Source organism: Haliotis asinina, chromosome 4, assembly GCF_037392515.1.
Source record: "Haliotis asinina isolate JCU_RB_2024 chromosome 4, JCU_Hal_asi_v2, whole genome shotgun sequence".
Classification (NCBI taxonomy): domain Eukaryota; kingdom Metazoa; phylum Mollusca; class Gastropoda; order Lepetellida; family Haliotidae; genus Haliotis; species Haliotis asinina.
This window is the reverse complement of record NC_090283.1, coordinates 16,993,631-17,007,977: the sequence shown is the minus strand read 5'-3', so window position 1 is coordinate 17,007,977 and position 14,347 is coordinate 16,993,631. Positions and strand designations below refer to the sequence as shown.

Here is a 14,347-nt window from a genome sequence, read left to right as displayed (position 1 = left end):
TGCTTCTTTATGGAGCAGAACTAAAAAACCGTCACTGCTCTCCGTCCACTTTCCTATATTCATGCCAAAACAGTTGACTTAGTCATAGCTTGTAGACATAGTCATGAAGAGTATTTTGCCATTGAGTTGGGATATTGATGACTCTATCCTCTCCCCGTGAAGGTCCCGGGGTAGAATAGGCCTTCAGCAACCCATGCTTGCCATAAAAGGCGACTCAGCTTGTCGTAAGAGGCGACTAACGGGACTGGGTGGTCAGACTCGCTGACTTGGTTGGCACATGTCATCGGTTCCCAATTGCACAGATCGATGCTCATGTTGCTGATCACTGGATTGTCTGGTCCAGACTCGATTATTTACAGACCGCCGCCTTATAGCAGGAATATTGCTGAGTGCGGCGTAAAATTAAACTAAACTCACTCACTTTATCCTCTTCTTTGAAAATGTATGGATATTCATGAGTATGTCCCACCAATGGCAGAGGCATAGAATTAATAGTCTGAAACGACTAATTTGTGAAATGAATACTCTATTCTCATATGCTCCGTTTTATTTCCTGAAAGTTATCATGAATTATTCAGACCATTAACTAGGTAACTCATTAGATATACCTAGGTAACATACCCTCCCACAGATGACAGACCAGCATAAGGTGACCTATGTATATACCTAGGTGACACACCCTCCCCCAGATGGCAGGTCCCCCAGATGACAAACCCCATAAGATGACCCATGTAGATACCCCTAGGTGACATACCCTCCCACAGATCACAGACCATAAAGTGACCCATGTACATACCCAGGTGACACACCCTCTCCCAGATGACACCATCCCCCACCCCACCCCCCGATGACACACCCTTCCCCAGACATCCCAGGTGACACACCCTCACCCAGACGACAGACCCCCATAAGGTAACCCAGGCAGATATAGCCAGATGACACACCGTCCCCCAGACGACAGACGTCCCAGGTGACCCACCCTCCCCCAAAAGGCAGACCTCCCATGTGACACACCCTCCCCCAGATGGCAGACCTCCCAGGTGACTCACCCTCCCCCATACACCAAACCTCCCATGCGACACACCATTCCCCCAGACAACAGATCTCCCAGGTGACACACCGTCCCCCAGACGACAGACCTCCCAGGTGACCCACCCTTCCCCAAAAGGCAGACATCCCAGGTGACACACCCTCCCCCAGATGGCAGACCTCCCAGGTGACCCAACCTCCCCCATACACCAAACCTCCCATGTGACACACCGTCCCCCAGACAGCAGACCTCCCAGGTGACACACCCTCCCCCAGACTGCAGACCTCTCATGTGACACACCGTCCCCCAGATGACAGATCTGCATAAGGTGACCTGTGAAACACCCTCACCCAGATGACAGACCCCCCATTCAGTATAAAGGGTCTCCTAGAAATGGTCAAGTGGTGGTTAAATCGACCGAGTACAGACACCAGATGGATACTAACATGGGTAGATTACCGGTTGTCTTCAGGGTAGTTAGTGTATATTCAGTATAGAGGCTGTTCTAGCCAAGATTGATTGTAGTTTGGGTAGTTTTGGATAGCAGAGGCAAGGTAGATGCTAGCTTGGGTAGAGTGTTATTGCTGGGTTCTGTAGGGTTGTTTCTGGAAGTCATCAAGTAGGCTGAGTGTAGAGGCCAGATATGTGCACGCTTGGGTAGATTTAAATTACAGAGTGTATTAAGGGTGGTTTGAGTAGCTTCAGGTTAAAGGTATTCTCTGGAAGTCATTAAGTAGACTGAGTATAGAGGCCAGATTCATGTATGCTTGGGTAGATTTAGAATACAGGGTGTATTCAGGGTGGTTTGTGTAGCTTCAGGTTAAAGGTATTCACTGAAAGTCATCAAGTAGTCGACCAATGAAGGTTCCGGGGTAGAATAGGCCTTCAGCAACCCATGCTTGCCATAAAAGGCGACTATGCTTGTCATAAGAGGCGACTAATGGGATCGGCTGATCAGGATCGCTGACTTGATTGACACATGTCATCGGTTCAGAAATTGGAAAGATTGATGCTCATGTTGTTGGTCACTGGATTGTCTCGTCCAGACTCAGTTATTTACAGACCGCCACCACATGGCTGTAATATTGCGGAGTGTGGCTTAAAACTCACTCGCTCATCACGTAGTCGCATAGACAGTGTCTTAAAGGTGGTTTGTATAGTTTCAGATTTAAGGGATTCTCTGGTAGTCATCAAGTAGTCACATAGACTGTCTTCAGGGTGCGTTGTATAGTTTCAGGGGATTGTGAGGTAACCCACTGGTTAAAGCATTTGCTATTTACAGTTAGCTAGGGTTTGATTCCCAAATTTTATTAGAATGGTTTGCCCAGCTTCATGTCAAAAGTATTCCCTGCATGTATTGGTCAGATAGACACAGGCCAGATAGGTCATAGCATGGGTAGATGTGGATAACAGGGTGTTGTGAGGGTGAGTTGCACAGCTACAGGTTAAATGTATTCCCTGGAAGCGTTGGTCACAGACAGGTTGTAACATGGGTAGATGTGGATAACAGGGTGTTGTGAGGGTGAGTTGCACAGCTACAGGTTAAATGTATTCCCTGGAAGCGTTGGTCACAGACAGGTTGTAACATGGGTAGATTTAGATAACTGGGTGTTGTGAAGGTTGGTTGCATAGCTTCAGGTTAAAGGCTTTGTCTGGGAAAGGTCAAGTAGTCATAAATCATAGCATGAGTTGGTTAAGAGTGTGTATCATGTAACGTTTCAGGGTAAATGTTTTCTCTTGAAGTAATCAAGTGCCAGAACAGATCAAAACATTGAGATTTTTTATTCCCCACACGTAATGCAGATGGATATAGTCGACGCCTCATCTGTCCGTCCGTCTGTCCATCAGTAATCATAACCCAGAAACTGTTCAATATTTTTAGACCAAACTTGATAGATATAGTAATCTCAGCCTATGGTTGTGCCTTTTGCTGCTTACAGATTTTTGACATTTATATTTTTTTGTTTTTTCCATGGAACATTTTGGTGTTAGTCTTATGATGGGGTGGGCTTCATTTCGGGAGCACGACTCAAAAACCATTTCTTATCTTTCAACAGATCTTGGCAGATATATGAGATGGATGTTGAAGTGGCCTTTTGTTGTTTACAGATATATGGCATTTATATTTTTCATGACTTCCATGGAAACGATTCAAACTTAAGCGAAGAAAAAATCGAATAATTGTCAGATGATTTGTCCTTTCAGATATGTAAGGGCCGGGGGGATCTGTCATCTTCTGATGACTCTTGTTCTGATGACTCAAAATAAGATTTTTCTACCTGAAAGAATTAAATTCAAACCCTGAATACCCTTCATCCCCTGAGTGACCCAGATGACACACCCTCACCCAGGTGACTGACACCCCTCATCCCCATTTGTCTATCTTGAAAGTGACCTAATTGACACGCCTTGCCCCAGATGTCTGATATTCCTCACCCCCAGTTGTCTATATAGAGAGTGACCCAGGTGACACACCCTCACCCAGGTGACTGACACCCCTCATCCCCATTTGTCTATCTTGAAAGTGACCTAATTGACACGCCTTGCCCCAGATGTCTGATATTCCTCACCCCCAGTTGTCTATATAGAGAGTGATCCAGGTGACACACCCTCACCCAGGTGACTGACACCCCTCATCCCCATTTGTCTATCTTGAATGTGACCTAGGTGACACGCCTTGCCCCAGATGTCTGATATTCCTCACCCCCAGTTGTCTATATAGAGAGTGACCCAGGTGACACACCCTCACCCAGGTGACTGACACCCCTCATCCCCACTTGTCTATCTTGAATGTGACCTAGGTGACACGCCTTGCCCCAGATGTCTGATATTCCTCACCCCCAGTTGTCTATATAGAGAGTGACCCAGGTGACACACCCTCACCCAGATGACTGACACCCCTCATCCCCACTTGTCTATCTTGAATGTGACCTAGGTGACACGCCTTGCCCCAGATGTCTGATATTCCTCACCCCCAGTTGTCTATATGGAGAGTGACCCAGGTGACACACCCTCCCCCAGGTGACTGACACCCCTCATCAGCACTTCACTGCTGTCTGTATGGTAATGTGTGTCCCAGGGGTAGTTCTATATTAACTTCCCACAGCCGTGTCGCAGCAGTTGACCAGAAGGGATGATAGTTTTTTTTCTTGTAGTTCCGGACATGTCACAGATTCGCTTCACTGCTATCTGTATGGCAATGTATCCATGACTGAAGATGTAGATACTATTTCCATCCTTGTTTTTCAGGCCTTTTGTGGTGTCCGCTATTGTGATATTGCTGGAATATTGGAAGCATAAAACGGCACTCACCCACTCATGTTCAGGTTACTATCTGTAAATGGCCAAGTGAGTAAAACTAAGCAGAGTATAGTGACCAGTAGCATCACAGCCAAGTTTGAATGTAGGGTACATGAAACTGTGCCAGTGGTGGTCAAACATAAGGTCAGATATCACCTGTATGTGGTGAACCCTCTGAGCATGGGTAGATGTTGTCAACAGGTTGTCTTCAGGGTACCTTTGTAGAGTTCCTATAAATGGTCAAGTGGTGAACCATGAGCTACCTCATAGATTTGGTAGTGTTGGATTCAATGTCTTGAGGGTGGTCAAATGAACTGTGGTCCAGACTCGATAATTTACAATTCACTGCTGTATAGCTGGAATATTGCTGAGTGTTGCAATCACCAGATGGATTCTTGTGGTAGGTACATGAGGTAGGTAGGCCAGATATATGCTAACTTGGCAGATTAGATTACAGGGTGTGTTCAGGGTGGTTTGTCTAGTTTGAAGGTGTTCTGTGGAAGTCATCAAGTAGACTGTGTAGAGAGGCAGGATACATGCTAGCATGCATAGATTTACATGACAGGGTGTCCCCAGGGTGGTTTGTTTAGCTTCAGGTTAAAGGTATTCTCTGGAAGTCATTAAGTAGACTGAGTATAGAGGCCAGATTCATGTATGCTTGGGTAGATTTAGAATACAGGGTGTATTCAGGGTGGTTTGTGTAGCTTCAGGTTAAAGGTATTCACTGAAAGTCATCAAGTAGTCGACCAATGAAGGTTCCGGGGTAGAATAGGCCTTCAGCAACCCATGCTTGCCATAAAAGGCGACTATGCTTGTCATAAGAGGCGACTAATGGGATCGGCTGATCAGGATCGCTGACTTGATTGACACATGTCATCGGTTCAGAAATTGGAAAGATTGATGCTCATGTTGTTGGTCACTGGATTGTCTCGTCCAGACTCAGTTATTTACAGACCGCCACCACATGGCTGTAATATTGCGGAGTGTGGCTTAAAACTCACTCGCTCATCACGTAGTCGCATAGACAGTGTCTTAAAGGTGGTTTGTATAGTTTCAGATTTAAGGGATTCTCTGGTAGTCATCAAGTAGTCACATAGACTGTCTTCAGGGTGCGTTGTATAGTTTCAGGGGATTGTGAGGTAACCCACTGGTTAAAGCATTTGCTATTTACAGTTAGCTAGGGTTTGATTCCCAAATTTTATTAGAATGGTTTGCCCAGCTTCATGTCAAAAGTATTCCCTGCATGTATTGGTCAGATAGACACAGGCCAGATAGGTCATAGCATGGGTAGATGTGGATAACAGGGTGTTGTGAGGGTGAGTTGCACAGCTACAGGTTAAATGTATTCCCTGGAAGCGTTGGTCACAGACAGGTTGTAACATGGGTAGATTTAGATAACTGGGTGTTGTGAAGGTTGGTTGCATAGCTTCAGGTTAAAGGCTTTGTCTGGGAAAGGTCAAGTAGTCATAAATCATAGCATGAGTTGGTTAAGAGTGTGTATCATGTAACGTTTCAGGGTAAATGTTTTCTCTTGAAGTAATCAAGTGCCAGAACAGATCAAAACATTGAGATTTTTTATTCCCCACACGTAATGCAGATGGATATAGTCGACGCCTCATCTGTCCGTCCGTCTGTCCATCAGTAATCATAACCCAGAAACTGTTCAATATTTTTAGACCAAACTTGATAGATATAGTAATCTCAGCCTATGGTTGTGCCTTTTGCTGCTTACAGATTTTTGACATTTATATTTTTTTGTTTTTTCCATGGAACATTTTGGTGTTAGTCTTATGATGGGGTGGGCTTCATTTCGGGAGCACGACTCAAAAACCATTTCTTATCTTTCAACAGATCTTGGCAGATATATGAGATGGATGTTGAAGTGGCCTTTTGTTGTTTACAGATATATGGCATTTATATTTTTCATGACTTCCATGGAAACGATTCAAACTTAAGCGAAGAAAAAATCGAATAATTGTCAGATGATTTGTCCTTTCAGATATGTAAGGGCCGGGGGGATCTGTCATCTTCTGATGACTCTTGTTCTGATGACTCAAAATAAGATTTTTCTACCTGAAAGAATTAAATTCAAACCCTGAATACCCTTCATCCCCTGAGTGACCCAGATGACACACCCTCACCCAGGTGACTGACACCCCTCATCCCCATTTGTCTATCTTGAAAGTGACCTAATTGACACGCCTTGCCCCAGATGTCTGATATTCCTCACCCCCAGTTGTCTATATAGAGAGTGACCCAGGTGACACACCCTCACCCAGGTGACTGACACCCCTCATCCCCATTTGTCTATCTTGAAAGTGACCTAATTGACACGCCTTGCCCCAGATGTCTGATATTCCTCACCCCCAGTTGTCTATATAGAGAGTGATCCAGGTGACACACCCTCACCCAGGTGACTGACACCCCTCATCCCCATTTGTCTATCTTGAATGTGACCTAGGTGACACGCCTTGCCCCAGATGTCTGATATTCCTCACCCCCAGTTGTCTATATAGAGAGTGACCCAGGTGACACACCCTCACCCAGGTGACTGACACCCCTCATCCCCACTTGTCTATCTTGAATGTGACCTAGGTGACACGCCTTGCCCCAGATGTCTGATATTCCTCACCCCCAGTTGTCTATATAGAGAGTGACCCAGGTGACACACCCTCACCCAGATGACTGACACCCCTCATCCCCACTTGTCTATCTTGAATGTGACCTAGGTGACACGCCTTGCCCCAGATGTCTGATATTCCTCACCCCCAGTTGTCTATATGGAGAGTGACCCAGGTGACACACCCTCCCCCAGGTGACTGACACCCCTCATCAGCACTTCACTGCTGTCTGTATGGTAATGTGTGTCCCAGGGGTAGTTCTATATTAACTTCCCACAGCCGTGTCGCAGCAGTTGACCAGAAGGGATGATAGTTTTTTTTCTTGTAGTTCCGGACATGTCACAGATTCGCTTCACTGCTATCTGTATGGCAATGTATCCATGACTGAAGATGTAGATACTATTTCCATCCTTGTTTTTCAGGCCTTTTGTGGTGTCCGCTATTGTGATATTGCTGGAATATTGGAAGCATAAAACGGCACTCACCCACTCATGTTCAGGTTACTATCTGTAAATGGCCAAGTGAGTAAAACTAAGCAGAGTATAGTGACCAGTAGCATCACAGCCAAGTTTGAATGTAGGGTACATGAAACTGTGCCAGTGGTGGTCAAACATAAGGTCAGATATCACCTGTATGTGGTGAACCCTCTGAGCATGGGTAGATGTTGTCAACAGGTTGTCTTCAGGGTACCTTTGTAGAGTTCCTATAAATGGTCAAGTGGTGAACCATGAGCTACCTCATAGATTTGGTAGTGTTGGATTCAATGTCTTGAGGGTGGTCAAATGAACTGTGGTCCAGACTCGATAATTTACAATTCACTGCTGTATAGCTGGAATATTGCTGAGTGTTGCAATCACCAGATGGATTCTTGTGGTAGGTACATGAGGTAGGTAGGCCAGATATATGCTAACTTGGCAGATTAGATTACAGGGTGTGTTCAGGGTGGTTTGTCTAGTTTGAAGGTGTTCTGTGGAAGTCATCAAGTAGACTGTGTAGAGAGGCAGGATACATGCTAGCATGCATAGATTTACATGACAGGGTGTCCCCAGGGTGGTTTGTTTAGCTTCAGGTTAAAGGTATTCTGTGGAAGTCATCAAGTAGACTGTGTAGAGAGGCAGGATACATGCTAGCATGCATAGATTTACATGACAGGGTGTCCCCAGGGTGGTTTGTTTAGCTTCAGGTTAAAGGTATTACCTGGAAGTCATCATCGACTGTTTTCATAGGCAAGATACATGCTAGGTTGGGTAGATTTTGATGATAGGTTGTGTTAAGGGTGGTTTGTTTAGTTTTAGGTTAAAGGTATTACCTGGAAGTCATCATCGACTGTTTTCATAGGCAAGATACATGCTAGGTTGGGTAGATTTTGATGATATAGTGTCTTCAGGGTGGTTCAGGGTGGTTTGTTTAGTTTTAGGTTAAAGGTATTACCTGGAAGTCATCATCGACTGTGTTCATAGGCAAGATACATGCTAGGTTGGGTAGATTTTGATGATAGGTTGTGTTAAGGGTGGTTTGTTTAGTTTTAGGTTAAAGGTATTACCTGGAAGTCATCAAGTAGACTATGTACATAAGTAAGATACATGCTAGGTTGGGTAGAGTTAGATGATATAGTGTCTTCAGGGTGGTTCAGGGTGGTTTGTTTAGTTTTAGGTTAAAGGTATTACCTGGAAGTCATCATCAACTGTGTTCATAGGCAAGATACATGCTAGGTTGGGTAGATTTTGATGATAGGTTGTGTTAAGGGTGGTTTGTTTAGTTTTAGGTTAAAGGTATTACCTGGAAGTCATCATCGACTGTTTTCATAGGCAAGATACATGCTAGGTTGGGTAGATTTTGATGATAGGTTGTGTTAAGGGTGGTTTGTTTAGTTTTAGGTTAAAGGTATTACCTGGAAGTCATCAAGTAGACTATGTACATAAGTAAGATACATGCTAGGTTGGGTAGATTTAGATGATATAGTGTCTTCAGGGTGGTTCAGGGTGGTTTGTTTAGTTTTAGGTTAGAGGTATTACCTGGAAGTCATCATCAACTGTTTTCATAGGCAAGATACATGCTAGGTTGGGTAGATTTTGATGATAGGTTGTGTTAAGGGTGGTTTGTTTAGTTTTAGGTTAAAGGTATTACCTGGAAGTCATCAAGTAGACTATGTACATAAGTAAGATACATGCTAGGTTGGGTAGATTTAGATGATATAGTGTCTTCAGGGTGGTTCAGGGTGGTTTGTTTAGTTTTAGGTTAGAGGTATTACCTGGAAGTCATCATCGACTGTTTTCATAGGCAAGATACATGCTAGGTTGGGTAGATTTTGATGATATAGTGTCTTCAGGGTGGTTCAGGGTGGTTTGTTTAGTTTTAGGTTAAAGGTATTACCTGGAAGTCATCAAGTAGACTATGTACATAAGTAAGATACATGCTAGGTTGGGTAGATTTTGATGATATAGTGTCTTCAGGGTGGTTCAGGGTGGTTTGTTTAGTTTTAGGTTAAAGGTATTACCTGGAAGTCATCATCGACTGTGTTCATAGGCAAGATACATGCTAGGTTGGGTAGATTTTGATGATAGGTTGTGTTAAGGGTGGTTTGTTTAGTTTCAGGTTAAAGGTATTACCTGGAAGTCATCATCGACTGTTTTCATAGGCAAGATACATGCTAGGTTGGGTAGATTTTGATGATAGGTTGTGTTAAGGGTGGTTTGTTTAGTTTTAGGTTAAAGGTATTACCTGGAAGTCATCAAGTAGACTATGTACATAAGTAAGATACATGCTAGGTTGGGTAGATTTTGATGATAGGTTGTGTTAAGGGTGGTTTGTTTAGTTTTAGGTTAGAGGTATTACCTGGAAGTCATCATCGACTGTTTTCATAGGCAAGATACATGCTAGGTTGGGTAGATTTAGATGATATAGTGTCTTCAGGGTGGTTCAGGGTGGTTTGTTTAGTTTTAGGTTAAAGGTATTACCTGGAAGTCATCATCGACTGTTTTCATAGGCAAGATACATGCTAGGTTGGGTAGATTTTGATAATAGGTTGTGTTAAGGGTGGTTTGTTTAGTTTCAGGTTAAAGGTATTACCTGGAAGTCATCATCGACTGTTTTCATAGGCAAGATACATGCTAGGTTGGGTAGATTTAGATGATATAGTGTCTTCAGGGTGGTTCAGGGTGGTTTGTTTAGTTTTAGGTTAAAGGTATTACCTGGAAGTCATCATCGACTGTTTTCATAGGCAAGATACATGCTAGGTTGGGTAGATTTTGATGATAGGTTGTGTTAAGGGTGGTTTGTTTAGTTTTAGGTTAAAGGTATTACCTGGAAGTCATCATCGACTGTGTTCATGGGCAAAATACATGCTAGGTTGGGTAGATTTTGATGATAGGTTGTGTTAAGGGTGGTTTGTTTAGTTTTAGGTTAAAGGTATTACCTGGAAGTCATCATCGACTGTGTTCATAGGCAAGATACATGCTAGGTTGGGTAGATTTTGATGATAGGTTGTGTTAAGGGTGGTTTGTTTAGTTTTAGGTTAAAGGTATTACCTGGAAGTCATCATCGACTGTGTTCATAGGCAAGATACATGCTAGGTTGGGTAGATTTTGATGATAGGTTGTGTTAAGGGTGGTTTGTTTAGTTTTAGGTTAAAGGTATTACCTGGAAGTCATCATCGACTGTGTTCATAGGCAAGATACATGCTAGGTTGGGTAGATTTTGATGATAGGTTGTGTTAAGGGTGGTTTGTTTAGTTTTAGGTTAGAGGTATTACCTGGAAGTCATCATCGACTGTTTTCATAGGCAAGATACATGCTAGGTTGGGTAGATTTAGATGATATAGTGTCTTCAGGGTGGTTCAGGGTGGTTTGTTTAGTTTTAGGTTAAAGGTATTACCTGGAAGTCATCATCGACTGTTTTCATAGGCAAGATACATGCTAGGTTGGGTAGATTTTGATAATAGGTTGTGTTAAGGGTGGTTTGTTTAGTTTCAGGTTAAAGGTATTACCTGGAAGTCATCATCGACTGTTTTCATAGGCAAGATACATGCTAGGTTGGGTAGATTTAGATGATATAGTGTCTTCAGGGTGGTTCAGGGTGGTTTGTTTAGTTTTAGGTTAAAGGTATTACCTGGAAGTCATCATCGACTGTTTTCATAGGCAAGATACATGCTAGGTTGGGTAGATTTTGATGATAGGTTGTGTTAAGGGTGGTTTGTTTAGTTTTAGGTTAAAGGTATTACCTGGAAGTCATCATCGACTGTGTTCATGGGCAAAATACATGCTAGGTTGGGTAGATTTTGATGATAGGTTGTGTTAAGGGTGGTTTGTTTAGTTTTAGGTTAAAGGTATTACCTGGAAGTCATCATCGACTGTGTTCATAGGCAAGATACATGCTAGGTTGGGTAGATTTTGATGATAGGTTGTGTTAAGGGTGGTTTGTTTAGTTTTAGGTTAAAGGTATTACCTGGAAGTCATCATCGACTGTGTTCATAGGCAAGATACATGCTAGGTTGGGTAGATTTTGATGATAGGTTGTGTTAAGGGTGGTTTGTTTAGTTTTAGGTTAAAGGTATTACCTGGAAGTCATCATCGACTGTGTTCATAGGCAAGATACATGCTAGGTTGGGTAGATTTTGATGATATAGTGTCTTCAGGGTGGTTCAGGGTGGTTTGTTTAGTTTTAGGTTAAAGGTATTACCTGGAAGTCATCATCGACTGTTTTCATAGGCAAGATACATGCTAGGTTGGGTAGATTTTGATCATAAACAAAGTTGATTGTAAAGTTTGAGTAGGTGTGGAATATAGTATGCTGTGAGGGCAGTTTGATTAGATTCTGGTTGAAGGTATTTCTCCTGAATAGTTCTAATTGCTCAGGTAGTTAGCATGGTGTCACTTCTTTGTGTAGCGTAGGGTCAGTCAATTGACCAAATTAACTGAAGGTGATCAGATACGTATTACATGGGTAGATTGCATAAAGACTTTGGCTTGTTTTCATTTTGATTGAGGGTATCCCCCACCACCCAGATGACCAGATCCACCCACATGGCCAGATCCATCCACCTGACCAGATCCATCCACCTGACCTGATCCATCCACCTGACCTGATCCACCCGTATTACCAGATACACCCACATGGCCAGATCCATCCACCTGGCCTGATCCATCCATATTACCAGATACACCCACCTGACCAGATCCATCCACCTGACCTGATCCATCCACCTGACCAGATCCATCCACCTGACCTGATCCATCCACCGGACCTGATCCACCCGTATTACCAGATACACCCACATGGTCAGATCCATCCACCTGACCTGATCCATCCACCTGACCCAATCCATCCACCTGACCTGATCCATCAACCTGACCTGATCCACCTGTATTACCAGATACACCCACCTGACCAGATTCACCACATTACCAGAACCACCCGGATGACCAGATCCACTTGAGTGACCAGATCCATTCTTTCGACCAGATCCACCCTCATCGTCACAATGTCCTGTAAGTTAGACTAATCTCTATGATTGATTCTGAGTAAGAATTGTCTCTGGGTAGCTGTACTAGTTATACGAGATGCTTCAGCTTTCTGACTAAATGAAGGCCAAGATCAGTGCTCTTGATATCAGTCAGACTGCTAATGAATAAACTGAAATATGAATTTAAGATGTCATTATTGCATTAGAGTTTACAGACACCAACTTTGGGTGTCCTGTGATGCAAGGTCAAGGTTAAATTTAGAGATGCAATGTCGAGTTAGTTTCTGTGTAATTATAAGAGATGTGATTGTGGAATTTGTAACTTGACAAACTGTTCATTTCATATGAGTGATTACATATTTTCTGTATTATGTTTGACAGGTCCATGATTACACCAGCCATTCAAGATACATTCCAACTCCATACAGCAAGATCAAGATGGTTCCAGGGTACAAGTCCTGATTTGAATGAGCAATGGTTTGTATTAAGGAACAAAACCTTTCAGTGTGTGGATGTTTTTGACTGCTTATTGTGATATAGGAGACTGAGCCTTTTTTCCTGACTGGAATGTTGTTTCTTCTGAGCCATGCAGCCATGAGGATTGCATGAGGGATATTTAGGGCTTGTATTGGTCAAGATGGATTTAAGTCAATATAACATATGTTCTGGGTGGATAAAAAGAAGGGAGCTAGAGGGGTTTTATGAAAGCTTGGAAATATGGCTGTGTTAGAACAGAGGTTCGCTGGAAGAAGTGACAGGTAACCCAGGGATTTGGAAAGGCAGGGGCCATAGGCCATTTTGCACACTGGAATAAAAATTGGCCCATTAAAATTGGGAAGTTTACTTTTGATACAAGGGCAGGAAGATATGACAAGTAACCTCAGTGGTAAGAGAATGAAAGTTCACCTAAAGTGATCAGTTGTTACAGGATGTGTTGTGTATGGGTAGGTTGCATGGTGTCTGAAAGGCGAATGGTTTAGGTTCTGGTTGATAACACTCACTTCAAAATGGTGGAGGGGCGATGGAGTAGCCTAGTGGTTATAGTGCTGGCTTGTTACACCAAATGCAAGGGTTCGATTCCCCACATGGGTACAAAGTGTGAAGCCCATTTCTTGTGTTTCTTGCCGTGATATTGCTGGTGTGTAGGACTTCAACTTAAAAAAGGTAGCCAGTAAAAGGTAATTTGTGTAGCTTCAGCATAAAGTTTATTGTGGAAAATGTCAATGTTGGTCGAGGAAACTAGATACACGCTGGCATGTGTAGATTTAGATTAGAGGGTGTCTTCAGGATGGTTAGGTTATGCTAGCATGGGTAGATTTAGATTACAGGGTGTCTTCAGGGTGGTTTGTTTAGCTTCAGGTTAAATGGGATGGCGAGGTAACCCAGTGGTTAAAGCTTTTGCCATTCAAACATAGCTAGGGTTTGACTCCCCAGTTTTGTGAAGGTAGGTAGCACAGCTTCATGTTAAAGGATGTTTTCTTCAAGTATTTGTCAAACAGACTGTATACAGGCCAGATAGATAGAAGCTTGTGTTGATTTTGATAATCAAGATTTACGGGGATGGGTTGAACAGCTTCAGGTTAAAATAATCTGGTGTTATGAGGGTGGGTTGACTGTACACAGGACAGATAGATCTTGGCAATCCCCCCAATCCCTCCCACTGCCCTTTCTGGTGACCATGTTGTATACCCTACAACTCATTCATTCTCTTGTTTCAGGTCTTGCTTGTTGAGGTAGAGATGCTATCACAGCCAGGAGTTGACAGCCCCATGTCCTCCAACCTTGACCAACAAGTGAGTAGTCTTCAGTACTTGTCCTAGTCCTTGGTGTCAGGGCGCATCTTGGGTGGCACAATGGAGAGATCTTCAACACTCATACTAGTCAGTCCTGGGCATCTGGGGTGGCACAAATCAAAAGTTTGACTCACATAACTGA

General features: G+C 43.2%; 1 long non-coding RNA gene across 1 annotated transcript in view; it reads left to right on the top strand.

Moving 5' to 3' along the window:
• Positions 1–12,875, top strand: part of LOC137282770 (uncharacterized) — a 31,194-nt gene extending 18,319 nt beyond the window's left edge. Inside the window, exons 3-4 of the long non-coding RNA XR_010956844.1 lie at positions 12,323–12,437; positions 12,794–12,875. This is a non-coding gene — a long non-coding RNA (uncharacterized lncRNA). The remainder of the gene's footprint in view (positions 1–12,322; positions 12,438–12,793) is intronic.
• Positions 12,876–14,347: the final 1,472 nt, after the last annotated feature.